This window comes from Panthera leo, chromosome C1, assembly GCF_018350215.1.
Source record: "Panthera leo isolate Ple1 chromosome C1, P.leo_Ple1_pat1.1, whole genome shotgun sequence".
NCBI lineage: Eukaryota > Metazoa > Chordata > Mammalia > Carnivora > Felidae > Panthera > Panthera leo.
Genome location: NC_056686.1, coordinates 41,045,754 through 41,060,099, shown reverse-complemented (window position 1 = coordinate 41,060,099; position 14,346 = coordinate 41,045,754). Strand labels below are relative to the sequence as shown.

The 14,346-nt window shown below is 38.4% G+C and overlaps 1 non-coding gene across 1 annotated transcript; it reads left to right on the top strand.

Annotated features, from left to right (window-relative positions):
- Window positions 1-13,926: 13,926 nt before the first annotated feature.
- On the top strand, window positions 13,927-14,034 carry LOC122229003. Its single transcript, XR_006206877.1, has one exon. It is a non-coding gene; the product is annotated as a U6 spliceosomal RNA (small nuclear RNA).
- Window positions 14,035-14,346: the final 312 nt, after the last annotated feature.

Below are 14,346 nucleotides of genomic sequence, written 5' to 3'. Positions count from 1 at the left end.
AAAGAACGGCAAATGCAAAGTCCCTGAAGTAGAAGCATAATTTGTTTCCTCATGAGTAAGAAGCCCAGTGTGATTAGAGCTGAGTGAGAGACAATGAGAATAGTTAGGTTCATATCCCTGAGTAAAATGGGGAGTGATTGGAAACAGTTTTAGCTAAGGAGTGATGTAAACTGGCTCACAGTTTAAAATATTACTTTGACTGCTGTGTTGTAAAAGATGATAGGAATAAAAAGGCTATAGTTAGGGGCGCCTGGGTGGCTCTGTTGGTTAAGGGTCAACTCTTGATTTTGGCTCAGGTCATGATCTCACGATTTGTGGGAGATCAAGCCCCGCATCAGGCTCTGCACTGACACCACGGAGCCTGCTTGGGATTCTCTCTCCCTCTCTCTCCCTGCCCTTCCCCTGCTTGCTTGTACACGCATGCTCTCTCTTTCAAAATAAATAAATAAACATTAAAAAACAGACTATAGTGGAACAAAGGCAGAAGCAGGTGACAGTAGTGGAGGTAATGAGAAATGCTGAGATCCATTTTGAAGGCAAAACTCACCGTAGTGATGGATTAGACATGGGACATGAGGAGAGTAAACAAGAATGGCTCCAAGGTTTTTGACCCAAATGACTAGAGGATGGAATTATTGAGATAGAGAACAAGGAAGGAGCATTTTGGTGGTGGAAGTGGGCACAGAAATCAAAGGCATAACTGTTAAATGTTAAGTCAGATATTATTATTAGAAATCCAAATGTCAAAGAGTCATTGAATGTGAGTCTGCTTAAGAGATATAAATTCAGGAATCATCAGCCTACAGGTAATACTTAAAGCCCCATGAAGCTGGGTGAAATCCCTTAAGGAGTGAGTTAAGGAGATTCAAGGATGAGCTTGGGATATCCCAATATTTAGAGATCAGGAAGATAAAGTGAAACAAGCAAAGAAGACAGAAAGAGTAGCAAACAAGGTAGAAAAAGAACCAAGAAAGAGTAGTATCCTGTAAGGCAAGTGAAGTGTTTTAAGGGGAAAAGGAATGATCAGTGGTGTCAAATGTTCAAGAAAAATGACGACTGAGAATAGACCACTGTTTTTAGTACATAGAGTTCATGTGTCTCTGACAAGAACCACTTTAGTAGACAGATATAGGGGGGAAATGGGTTCAAGAAAGAAAGGAAGGAGAACAGAGAGAGACGAATTTCCTCCTACCTACTTGTATGCTAATGGGTATGATCCAATAAAGACAGAAATCAATATAGGAGATGCAGAGGAGAATTTCTGGAGCAACATTCTTGAGAATATGAGAATGGATGAGATTTAGTGCCCAAGAAGATGAACTGGCTTCCCATCTGAGTATGGATATTTCATACATAATTGCAGACATAAAGAATAACAATATGAGAATAAAAACAGGTACATATGGTAGTGAGGGGTATTTGTCAGTTGGATTCTTTGGGAATCAGATTCCAAGACAGAGCTAGAAATGTAGGCTATTTACTGGGAATAATGTGTGGGAGAGATAAAGGGTGAAGGGTACAGAAATAGGCAGAAAAGTCTGGCACCTGTAAAAGAAGAGGGGGGAAAGAGGATTGGGTAAGAATTTCTGTGAGTGCAGCACAGCTCTGAGAAAGACTCACTTACCCAACAGGGCTCCAGTAGAAAGACTGCCTATAGAGGAGTACTCTGTTAGAAATGGCCAGACCCCAGCACCCCCTCCATGCTCAACCACTGGCTAGGGGCTGCTTTGAAACAGAATGTCTTGGGTTCAAATGCGGCAGTGGACCCCCAGGTGCTACTGCCACATGCCAGCAGCTCACTGCACTCCTCACAAATGACTGACAGGCTCTTCTTCAAGGGAAATCCAAGTGGCATAACTCCATGGCTGTCACAGAATACGTGGAAAGTTTCTTCTGATTGTGAAATAGGAAGTAAGGCCAACAACTTAACTTGAGATTGGGAAAGATATATTGGAGGTTTGAGGAGGAAAAGAAGGTGAGAAATAGTTATCCAAGTAGAAGGAAAGTGAATCAACCACAGAATACAGTGGGCTCACTCACTAGCACTAAGGGCTCGCCTGAGTTTAGTCATAATGAGTTTAAAATGAGAACAAGTGGTTTGGTTTTATTGTTTTCTCTAGCTATTTTCTCTGCTTTGATGCAGGCATGTAGAGTTGGATTTAACCAGAGTTGAGGGTTTGCCTACCTAAGGGAGGGCAAGGGAATTGAGGATGTTTGCAAGAGAGCAATCACACAAAAATAAAGAAAGGAGAAAAGGGAGGACATGAGTTGGTTGAGGTCAAATAAAAAATAGATAGGCTCAATGGATTGTTGTAGGTTCAAGTGGAGTTGAGAAACTGGTGGAATTGGAGGTCTCTGGTTACCTTTGGCAAGAGCAGTTTTGGTAAAGAAAGGAGGGTGGAAGCTGATGAATGAGTAGAGCCATGAGAGGGAAGGGGAGAAATAGAGACCTAAACTGTAGCCACTGCTTTCCAGACATAAGAAAATGAAGGCCTGAATGAAAGAGAATGTTTTTGCGTCTAATAATGTGGGAAACACAAACGAGATGCCAAGCACTTCCTCACAAAAGGATTCTAGAAGATCACCACCTACTGGGCATGCAGGTTCTCAGTCTAGTCTTATCCCCCAAAACTGGGTAAAAGACCACTTGGCCCAGATGCTCATCTAAAGCATCTGGAGGAATGTGGACTGTGTCCCTTCCTTAGTGAACTTCTGAGTAGGAAAATCTATGAAATTGGCTTTAGGGATCAAATTCTGGGACCTAGATGAACACATTGGAGAACATAGAAGGAGTCTCATTTCTGACTTCATACAAGTTTGTACTGATCACAGGTCAAAGCAAATTCAAAGAGTTCCCTAAGATTGTGTCACTGGAAATAGCAGAGACAGGACAAGACTCAGATGCAGAAAGCCTGGATTTCTAATTCTGGTTCTACCACTCACTAACTATACAGCTTGGGCAAGGCATTTAATCAGCCCGAACCTTAGATCCTTCATCTAGGAAGTGGAACTAGTAACATTTACCTCATACATTGTTGTGAGGAATAGAAATAATGTGTATAAATTGTCTAGCACTATTCTTAGCAATGCTGTAGGCATTCAGTACATGATTGCTGAATCTGAACCAATTTTACTTATGAACAAATTACACACATACACAGAGTTCTCTCCACCACACACACAGACTGAAAATTTGTATGTAAACAAACACCATCCCAGAAATCTTTAAGAGTTTGGGAAGACACCAGACATTTCTAAAGTGGGTTAACTTTGTTTATACTATCTGTAAATTATTTTGAAATTCCATATTCTAAATAGGACAAAGAGAAGCAATGGATAAAACTGTATGAAGAGATGGAAAAAAATAAAACAGGAAGGAGAAGTCAAGAAGAAAAAAGAAAAGGAGAAGGAATGGGAAGATGACATCTGGGGAGTTGAAGAAGAGGGAAGTGAAGAGGATTCTGCCAAGGACCCAGGAAATGACAGGCAGCGGAAGGAAGATGATGCTGAAAGTGTGTTTCTGGGTAAAAATGAAGAAGTCTGTGTTGACCAGAAGGATGAACTGTAATCTGGTAAAAACAAAAACAAAAACAAAAACAAAAACAAAAACAAAACACCTTACATTCAGAGGCAAATGATGTTGCTTAGAAGGAGAAATGTTCATGAGGTTGGCCAAATCTGGAGAGCAAAATTACTTGCTCTTTTTTTAAAAAAAAAATGTTATTAATTTAATTTGCTTTAACAAATTTTTAATGTTTATTTTTGAGAGAGAGAGTCAGAGACAGAGACAGAGCATGAGTGGGGGAGGGGCAGAGAGAGAGGGAGACACAGAATCAAAAGCACAGAGCCTGACATGGGGCTCGAACCCACCAACCGCGATATCATGACCTGAGCTGAAGTCAGACACTTAACCAACTGAGCCACCCAGGCGCCCCTAATTTAATTTTTTTTATTTTGTATTTTAGAGAGAGAGAGAAAGAGAGCAAGTGGGGAGAGGGGCAGAGGGAGAGGAAGAGAAACTTAAGCCGGTTCCACACTCAGCATGGAGCCTGATGTGGGGCTCAAGCCCATAGCACTGGGATCATGACCTGAGCCAAAACCAAGAGTCATACACTCAACCAACTGAGCCACCCAGGCACCCCTACTTGCTCTTTTTGATCAGACTTTGGATTTGTTTTTCTACTCTACCTCCTTTGCTCTATATGACCTAAGGAAAGTCACATCAGCCTCTTGGGGCTCCTATTTCCTTGTCACTGGAAAGGGAGTGAGAATTCCTATTTCATGAAGTTGTTGCAGGGATTAAAAATCATGTGTGTACAGTGCCTGATATAAATATATAGTCAACAAATAATCACTATTCCTACTATCATTATCATGGTGTTTATGAAATTAATTGTTGGTAAATAAACTTCTGTATAAACTTGATCTTCACTTTCAATTTATCTTAGTACTTCCAGGGAATTTTATTTTGTTTAAATATCTGTATTACTTGGGGCACCTGAGTGGCTCAGTTGGTTGAGCATCTTCCTCTAGATTTCGGCTTAGGTCATGATCCCAGGGTCGTGGGATAGAGCCCTACATCAGGCTCCACACTGAGCGTGGAGACTGCTTGGGATTCTCTCTCTCTGTCTCCCTCTGTCCCTCTCCCCTGCTCACATGCTCTCTCTTTCTCTAAAATAATAAAATAAATGAATATCTGTATTACTTAATATTTACTGAGTCGTTCTGATGGTTATACCTGTGGGTGATGTTGTCTTCTTCTTACAGATGTAGCAAGCACTTAAAAACAAAATCAGACTTCCTCTTAACATAAAGAAGGTACTTTGTGAAAGTCCTTTTGCTTCTCTGTTGTTTTGTGCCCTAATTTTTAAATAATTGTTACTCATTTGCAGGTTTGCTAGTCTTACACTTATCTCTTCTTACCACCTGCTCATAACAACATTATCATGGGCATTCACAAAGCTCTTTACAGATTGCAAAGCACTTCCCATAAATTTGAGGAGTTCCTTCAGTGTGCTTATTCAATCCTCATGGCAGCAATTGTAGAGGATACCATTATTAGCTTCGTTTTACAGATGCAGAAACTGCTTAGAACAGGCAAGTCATTTGCTTAGGGTCAAGCTGCTGGTAAGGGACAGGACCAGTATCTGAACTCAAGTTTGTCTGATTCCAAAGCTTATCCTTTCATTGTACTAGGCTGTTGATTGAATGAGTGGATCTACATTATATTGAATACAGATAATACAGATAGCAGATACAGAATAAATACCATTTTAAGATAAACGAAAAGTCATCTTCCTCTTTTCAAAAATTTCCCAAAAAACAAACATACAGACAAGCAATTGAGTTCAGTGTGACAGCCTTTTCATTTTCAGAAGTGATACAGTTAGTGTGTTTGCCAGTTGTTTGAGGTCACTGTGCTTGATTCATGGCTCTGTTTACTTATCAGCTGTATTATCTTGGGCAAGTGATCTAACTTTCCTATGCCTCATTTTTCACATTTGTGAGACAGGGTTAATAACGGGACCTACTGCAGACTTAGCTGTGAGGATTAAATGCTGACTCCTTCCTGCCTTTGTTTTACTAGAAGTATACCAAGGACTAATCCCAGTCTAGCTGGGGAGTCAGGCCAGGCACAGCTGTCATATGATAGCACAGGGATACAAATATAATATGGGTCTGGAACACCATAGGTACTTAATAAATATTAGTTGAAAGACTGAACAAAACTCTGGCTGGTATTTTCAGGGAAGATTTCATGAAGGAAGTGACTTTTGAGCCAGATCTTCAAGAATGTGTAAGAGCCTGTCTGATGGAGAAGGAGATGTGTGGACCAAATTTCAGGGTCAAAGATTAGGGCACCTAGATAACAGGAGTTGGGTGGTGAGTCAGGAAGAAGTAGCAAGTATTCCATCTCCTTTTTTGTTATAGGTTGGTGCCTAGTGTAGTTTCTGAGCCTTACAATCTTTGGAACATTCTGGCTTGGGAAACTGGACTTAGTAGAGGAGGCAAAACTTTGCCTCTACCCTCTAGGATCTTTGACTGGGCCTGAACATTTAATTGACATAATACAGATTAACAGGAGAAAAGCATACAAATTTATTTAATATAAACTTTTATGGGACACAGGAGCCCTCATAAGGAAATGAAGACCCAAAGAAGGGGCAAAGCTTAAATGCTTTTATAATAGGTTGAACAAAGAGAGGCAATTGTGGAAAAATAACTAAAATGTTCAGGGAGGCTATAGGAAGATAAGAATTATTTCAACAAAGTCTGTTTGTACAGAATCCTCTTAATCTCAACTTTCTGTCCTTCATAAGAGTGTTTCTTTTCTCCTAGCAGCTCAAGGGCAGCTCTCACACAGGAGTTCTATCTCCTGTTTTCAGGAAGAAAAGAGATCAGAGTGTCCCTATTGTATCTGCTGTTTTTCAAGTGCTTTTCACTCAAAATAATCTTTATGCCAAAGTGGCATTTTATAGAGTGGCTTTTTTGGGCATCCCTCATTTTTATACCTCTTTCTATAACATAAGAGTCTTCCCATTGTGAAAAAGGGCAAGGCTTTAGATGCCTGTGTCTGAACACTGTGTTAGGGCTAGAGGACTGGCTTGTGGGTAATCTATATTTTAGGCATTCCAGTCTGATGAGAGCATCTCATCTACTGCCAATATCTGTTCTAATTAGTTAGGCATATGCTCTACCAATTGATATGTATTTTCAAATATCACCAGATAAAGATACTGATTTTCATGCAAAATTTGGGTGGGGGGAGAGAATAAATAATAAGGATCTATTCAAAGGTTTTTTAAAGCTGCTACTTTGGGGCATACAACTCTTGACCTCGGGGTTGTGAGGTCAATCAAGCCTAGCTCCACTTTGGGCTCAGAGCTTACTTTAAAGTATATATATGGGCACCTGGGTGGCTCAGTCAGTTGAGCGTCCAACTTCAGCTCAGGTCATGATCTCGCGGTTTGTGAGTTCAAGCCCCGCGTCGGGGGGGTCTGTGCTGACAGTTGGGAGCCTGGAGCCTGCTTCAGATTCTGTGTCTCCCTCTCTCTCCGCCCCTCCCCCACTTACACTCTGTCTCTCTCTCTCCTTCAAAAATAAATAAACATTAAAGTCTACATAAAAATTTTTTTAAGCTGTTGCTTTTACCTTTGTTAAATTTCCTTGTCTTTATTTTGATAGATTGTAGCATTATTTAAAAAACTAAGGTAATTTAACAAGAGAAAAATGCATGCATAGTTCCACTCATTCTGCACAGACTTTGAAATTTTTTGTATTTCCTTTCAGGTCTTGTCTTTTGAATACTACCATTCTACCACTGAAACCTAAATCTCCAGATGAAGTTTGTTTTTTTTTTTTTTTAAATTCTGGTCAGTTAAGCGTCCAACTCTTGATTTTGGCTCAGGTCATGATCTTATTGTTCCTGGGATCCAGCCCCATGTTGGGATCTGTGCTGAAAGTGCAGAGCCTGCTTAGGATTCTCTCTGTCTCTGTCTCTTTCTCAATCTCTCTGCCCCTCCCCTCTCTCTCTCTCAAAATTAATAAACTTTAAAAATCTTATATATTTTATTTTATTTTATTATATAATTTATAATTATATTATATGTTACATAAATTATATATTATAATATAATATATTATATGCTTTATATAACATATAATATATTATAATTATATTATATAATTTATATATTATATTATATAAAAATCTTATATATTTTATTTTAGAAAGTAACAGGTGTTCAATGTAAAAAATTTTGATTCTACAAATGTATTAAGTAGAATGTAAAAATTTCTCATTATCCCCAAATCCAGGGGCAACTATACAATACTTACTGTCTTTTCTTCCAGTTTTATGTTCATTTGTTGATTGGCTGGTTTGACTGGAGGTGTAGAGGTTTTAGTTAATCACTCTCCTCAGTACATGGCATTTTATCATCTTAGGTCACTGATAATACTTTTAAAAAATGTTTATTTATTTACTTTGAGAGAGAGAGAGAGAGAGAAAGAGCATGAGCAAGCATGCATGAGTGGGGGGAGGAACAGAGAGAGAGAGAGAGAGAGAGAGAGAGAGAATCCTAAGCAGGCTCCATGCCTAGTGCTGAGCCTAAAATGGGGCTTGATCTCGCAACAGCGATATCAGCACCTGAGTCTAAATCAAGAGTCAGATGCTTAACCAACTGAGCCACCCAGGTGCCCCAGTGTTTATACATTTAAGTCTTATTTGTTATTTATTTTTTCTCTTTTATCCCTTTCCTTGGACCCCACAAAGGCAACTGTGTTCTATTTGGTGTATATCTTTTCATTTGTATATGTTCATATGAAATGTGAATTTTTATTTTCTATAGATGTATTTTAATTTATGCAAATGGTACAGTATTTAAATCTCATTGTGTTTCTTCAGATTTTTTACTGAGCACTGTTTTTAAAATGCATTCATGTTGCTGTGTATACATCTAATGCATTGCTTCTGACTGCTATGTAACTTCACGATATAAAATTTACTACATTTTAGCTATCTAGTCTCCGGTGATAGACCACCAAACAGGTAGTCTTTAAGTCCTTGCCTTCATAAATAATACTGCAATTAACATTTTAATCCTTTGTGTGTCCGCATAAGAATTTCTTTGAGATATATCCCAGGAGTGGCTATGGGCTCATAGAGTATGTGAGTTCATAATTCTCTTAACTTATGTCAAATTCCTTTCCACAGTGGCTATAGCAGTCCATACTCCCGCCACCATGCATAAGGGTTCCTTCCAGCCACCAGCAGGCAACAAACATTCTGATTTTTATAGTTTAATTGATATAAAACCATAGCACATTGCTGTTTTAGTTAACATTTCTCTGATTTTTTTAAGCATCTCTTCACATGCTTTTTGATTTGTAGGTTTCTTCTCTGTTCATATCTTTTGCTTATTTTTCTCTAGAGGTTGCTGTCTTCTTTATTTGCAAGAGTTTTGTATCCTAAGTATTTCAAATATCTTCTCCCATTTTCTCATCTAGTTACTTTGTCCACAGTTTTTTGTTGAATGGGAATCCTGATTATTCATCAACATTATTGTGTCATAGTCTGTGATTTTGAAGTTTCGCCTTTCTCTTCTCACAAACTATGTTTCCTATTTTAAAAATATATTTTTAAATATTTATTATGTCTTTAATTCTCCCAGAGTCTAACTTTGTATAAGGTGTAGAATTGTCAAAATATGGTAATTATAGTATTCCAGCCTTGACAGACCAGTTTCTGAGAGGGAGATATTAAAATCTGCAGCTATAATTATGCATCTATTTCTCTCTGCGGTTCTGTGTATTTTAATACTCTGTAATTAAGTGCACCTATGGGTTTGCTTATTGTTTCTTTAATGAATATATAATTACTTTTTATCACTTTTTACCTTTTGATACTAAAATTTCTTTTTGACAGAATTAAGATCACAACCCAGTTCATATTTGCCTAGTGTATGTCTTTTCATCTTTTTATTTTTAATCTTCATATATTTTTATATTTTTTCCTTTTTTAGTGTTTATTTATTTTAAAAGAGAGAGAGAGAAAGCAAGCAGGGGAGGGGCAGAGAGAGAGAGGGAGAGAGAGAATCCCAAGTAGGCTCTGCACTGTCAGTGTGGAGATCAACGTGGGGCTCTAACTCATGAACCGTGGGATCTTGACCTGAACCAAGATCAAGAATCGAACACTTAACCTACTGAGTCACTCAGGCATCCCCTATCTTTTCATGTTTTAAGTGTGTCTCTTACAGCCAATTTATTATTGGATGTAATTTTTAAAAATCCAATTGGTGAGGTTAACTTATTTGCATTTAATGTAATTACTATATACTAAGATTTAGTCCCACCATCCATTTACTGTACATTCATTTTTATCGTAAATTTCCATTTCTACTTTCCACTGGCTAGACTGAATTTTCTTTGGCAGGTTTAAAATTTATACATAACATTGTATTTACTGTGGTAGTGGCCACTAACTTCAGTCTCCAGAGAGAGTTCCTCTCTCTTAATGGCTTGAATAAAAGCCTAAACAAAAGTTCCAAGCTTGACATCCAAAGATCTGATGTGTCATGTGTTCACATTGATCTAATCACGTTGCTGTGATGGAAGGTACTTGATCTCTAAAGGAAACGCGGGGTGTCATTACCAAAAGGAAGAATGGAGTCTGGGAAAACACAAAACAGTATATGTCCACTTCTTCATACTAAATCAACTTCTTAAGCCTCAGTTTCTTCATCTGTGAAATGGCAATGATAATACCTATCTCAAAGGGGCGATATGTGGAGAATTGGGTATCATATCTCTTATAAATTATAAAGTACTGTACAAAGATTAGTTATTATTCTTGCTCTTGCATTTCTCACATGGTATTACTTATCTGTATGTATTTGTATTGTTTGTCTGTATTTATTGATGGTATTTATCTGTACTATTATATGGGGAAGTGCCATTCTAGCCAGCATTCTCCCTAAATTGTGCCGATGCTTGTGGAACTGATTTTTCTTTCCTGAGAACAATGAGTGGGCAAGATGTTAGAAGGGTGTTTGACCTGAGAGTAAGTTTCCATCCAAAGAGCCCTGAAGGTGCAGAGCAGGTTAACTTGTTAGTAGACTTGCCAGACTGCACACAGCTGAAAGTTCAGTGCAATAGTGCCAAACTGGGCTCCAGTTCCTTGTCTACCTCAATTTAGATGTGTGACTTTAGGCAGATCACTTAAACTCTCTGCGCCTGAAAAATGGAGGTCACAAGAACACCTATCTCTTAAAGTTGTGGTGGGATTAAATCAGACTATATGTTAAATGCCCTGGCCTTAAAGAAATTCTTAAGCTTCTGAGACACATACTCAGATCTCTTTATTGAGCACTTATTAATTTCCATTCTGCTATATTATGGCTAGGCTGAGTGTAGGTTCTTTCTCATCTCTGAAGTACATTGACTTGCTCTGTTTTCTTAGAGAATAACTGTTGTCAAGGCCCTATGTCTTCAGAATTTGAATCAGGAATATTTGCCGACAGAATAGAATCTCACAAGAGATCCTGATCATTACGGGCAACTAAAGTTGATAATTATATATTTTTTCACACGTGTAGATTTAGATTCACACAAAACTGAAAGTATGTACCTGCTATGTTTACTGGAATAGGCTATTTTACCACATGTTTGCTCATAAACCTATGATAATCCCATGAATTAGGTACTCATATCCCCATTTTACTGATAAGGAAATACAAGGTCACATAAATTAAGTAACTTGACCAAGGCAACACAGTTGGGAAGAAGAAGGGATACAGTCTAGTGTAATGTAAGGAAGATGGGCTTTGGAGTCAGAAAGATCTAAATTAGAATCCCAGCCATGCCATATACTAGATCTTGAACTTGGAACAGTAATCTAATCTGTTAAATCTCCATTTCCTCAGTGGGGATTAGAATATCTACCTCACCCAAGTATTATGAGGTTGAACTGAGATAGTATTTGTAAAGCAGAGTGCCTGGTACATGGTAGGTGCTTTGTAAACCCTTAGGTACTTGATAAGTATATTGGGAACCCACAGCCCATGGAGCCACCTATGGTGCTATTTTAGAGGAAACTTCAATCATCATCCAGTTTCTTTAGATACAGTGAAAGGAGCCCATCATGGGAGTTTAGAGACCTGGGATTTGATGCTGGCTCTTATTTAGTATGTGTCTGACTTTGGGCAAGGAAATTGAGCCTCAGTTTCCTTATTTATAAAGTGGAGACAATATTCTTGGCCTCACAGGGTTGCTAGACTAACAAATACAGATGGATGCAGATACTCTTTTTTAGTTTTAGAAATGCTGTGTAAATGTGAGGGCTTTCAATTTGTGTTTACTATTTTCAGAGGGAGAGTACACAGGACTCAAGATAACCTGAGACCTGCCTCCTAGAGAGCGACTGTTGGAGAACCTGACCCTTAAGTGAGGCCTGATTAACTATTTGCCACTGCTGCTGCTGTGGCTGCCACTTGTGCTCAAATATCAATCATTGTGCCTGATCGGAAAGGCAGTGCTGTGCAGAATATCCCTGCCCCCACACACACACACACCCTGCCCCACACAACTGTTTGGACCAGGACTAGGAATCTGACCCAAAGGCAAGCAACTCATGAGCTTGCCAATGACCTACAAATGTCTGTCTCCTAAAAAATGAGTTGGACAAATAAATATTTCTCTTTCAGAAATTTAAATTGGGAAACATGATGTGATTGAGGCAATTAGTAGCACTAAAACTATGACTAAAAGGATGCAAAAAGAGAGGCCATGAGGTTGAGTAGGGGTATATGAGAGAGGAGACAGACTCTAGGCTGTGACAAACCAAAGTGATGAGGAGGCAGAAATTATGAGTAAATGGAAGCTATAAAGTAGAAAATGATAACATATGTTTATTCAACAAATATTTCTAGGGTTCCTTCTATGAACAAGGCACTGTGTTAGGCTCAGAATACACAAAAGTGACTAGGACACAGCCTCTGTCTTTATATCACTTAATTTTAGTGGGGAAGAGAGACAAAACAAGTAAACAAATAATTACAAATTGTTTTAAGGGCTAAAAAGAAAACAAATATGAAGCTGAGATAGAACATACCAGCAAGGGAGCCACTTAAGAAACAGCATGGTAAGGGAATCACATATCATTAAAGTGATACCTGAAGAATGAGAAGAAGCCAAGGAGAAGAGTGTTTGAAGTGGAGGATAAATAATGTCGACTGGCAGGAAATGGCTTATCATGTTCAAGGAAACTGACAAACAGAAAACAAAACAAGCCATGTGGCTGAAGGAAAGTCAAGGAAAGGGAACAGCATGAGATAAATTTGAAGGGGTAAGCAGGAGGCACATCACAGGACCCAGCAGGCCTAAGTATGGAGTTCGGAATCTAGTTCCAGTGAGCCCCAGTGAGAAGCCATGAAAGTATTTGAGTCTGGGTGATATGATCCAGTAGCATGTGTACATAAACTTGAAGGCTAAAGAGTCACTCTGGGTTCAAACCTAAACTCCACCATATACCAGCTGTGTGACCTTGGGCAAATTAGTTAAACTCTCTGTGCCCCAATTTCCTTTTCTATAAAACTGAGATAGGTTTTACCTCATAGAGCTATTGTGAAGGTAATATATATACAAAGTGCTTACAGCAGTTCCTGGCACATAGTAAACACCCAACAAATGTAAGCTTGTATTATTATCTTGTTTTCAAAAATATCATGGTAGCTACTGTATAGAGAATGAATGTGTGAGGGATAAAAGAGAAGCCAGTTATGAGGCTGATGGGTCACCTAGGTAAGAGATGATGCGCAAAGTGGTAGTAGTGGTTTCTAGCTAGAGCAACCAGGTGGAGGGAGGTGACATTTACCGAGAGGGAGGAGCTTGGAGGAAGCAGGTTTGGCAGGGAAGTTAGGAGTTCTGTTTTAGACATGTTAAGCTTCAGATGTCAGTGAGATCCATGTAGATGTCAATGAAGTAGTTGGTTGTAAGTTTGGAGCCCAGAAGAGAGGTATGGGACGAAGACATGAATTTAGAAGTCATTGACATAATCAGCATTCAAAGATTCCCTTCCTAGTATTATCATTCAAAGATACAGAAGTAGTTGAGATTATCTAGGAAAACAATATACAGAGAGAAGTGAAGGGAGCCAAGAAGAGTCCTGAGCAGCCACATATTTTGGAGCAGTTGAACAAACAAGGAGAATGAGGAGAGGCCTGTGAAGAGGAAGTAGAACCAGAAGAGTGTGGAATCAAAAACCAAGAGAGTAGAGTGTTTCAAGAAAATTAGGTCAGTTGAGTGTGGAAAGGTCAAATAATATAAGGATAAAAAAATAGTGAAGTGTGTGTGTGTGTGTGTGTGTGTGTGTGTGTGTGTGTGTGAAGGTGCTAAGTAAACATCAAACAGGCTGAAAATGAATTGAAGGTGTTCTTACTTGAACAGCACATATGCTAAAACTAAAACAAAACAGAGAAAATTGGCATGACTCCTCCATATAGATGACACACAAATTGCGAAGCATTCCATATGTTATCATATGTATTTGACAATGTTAACTTTAACATATTCAAACAGAAATTTGAATCTACAAGAATGAAAGGGATTCTAAAAATTAATATAAATAGAAAACAAATAAACCTAACTATATATAAATAATATAAACATTCTGAAGGAAAATAAAACTTAATCCAAATAAATTTTGAACGCAGTACTTTGCATATATACCTTTAGTCTAAAAACAAAACAAAACTACAAAGAAATTTTGAATCCAACTTAATAGACTTTTTAGGTGACATGGATATAACAATTCTGAAACTATTTTGTGTGTAGCACAACACTGAGCAA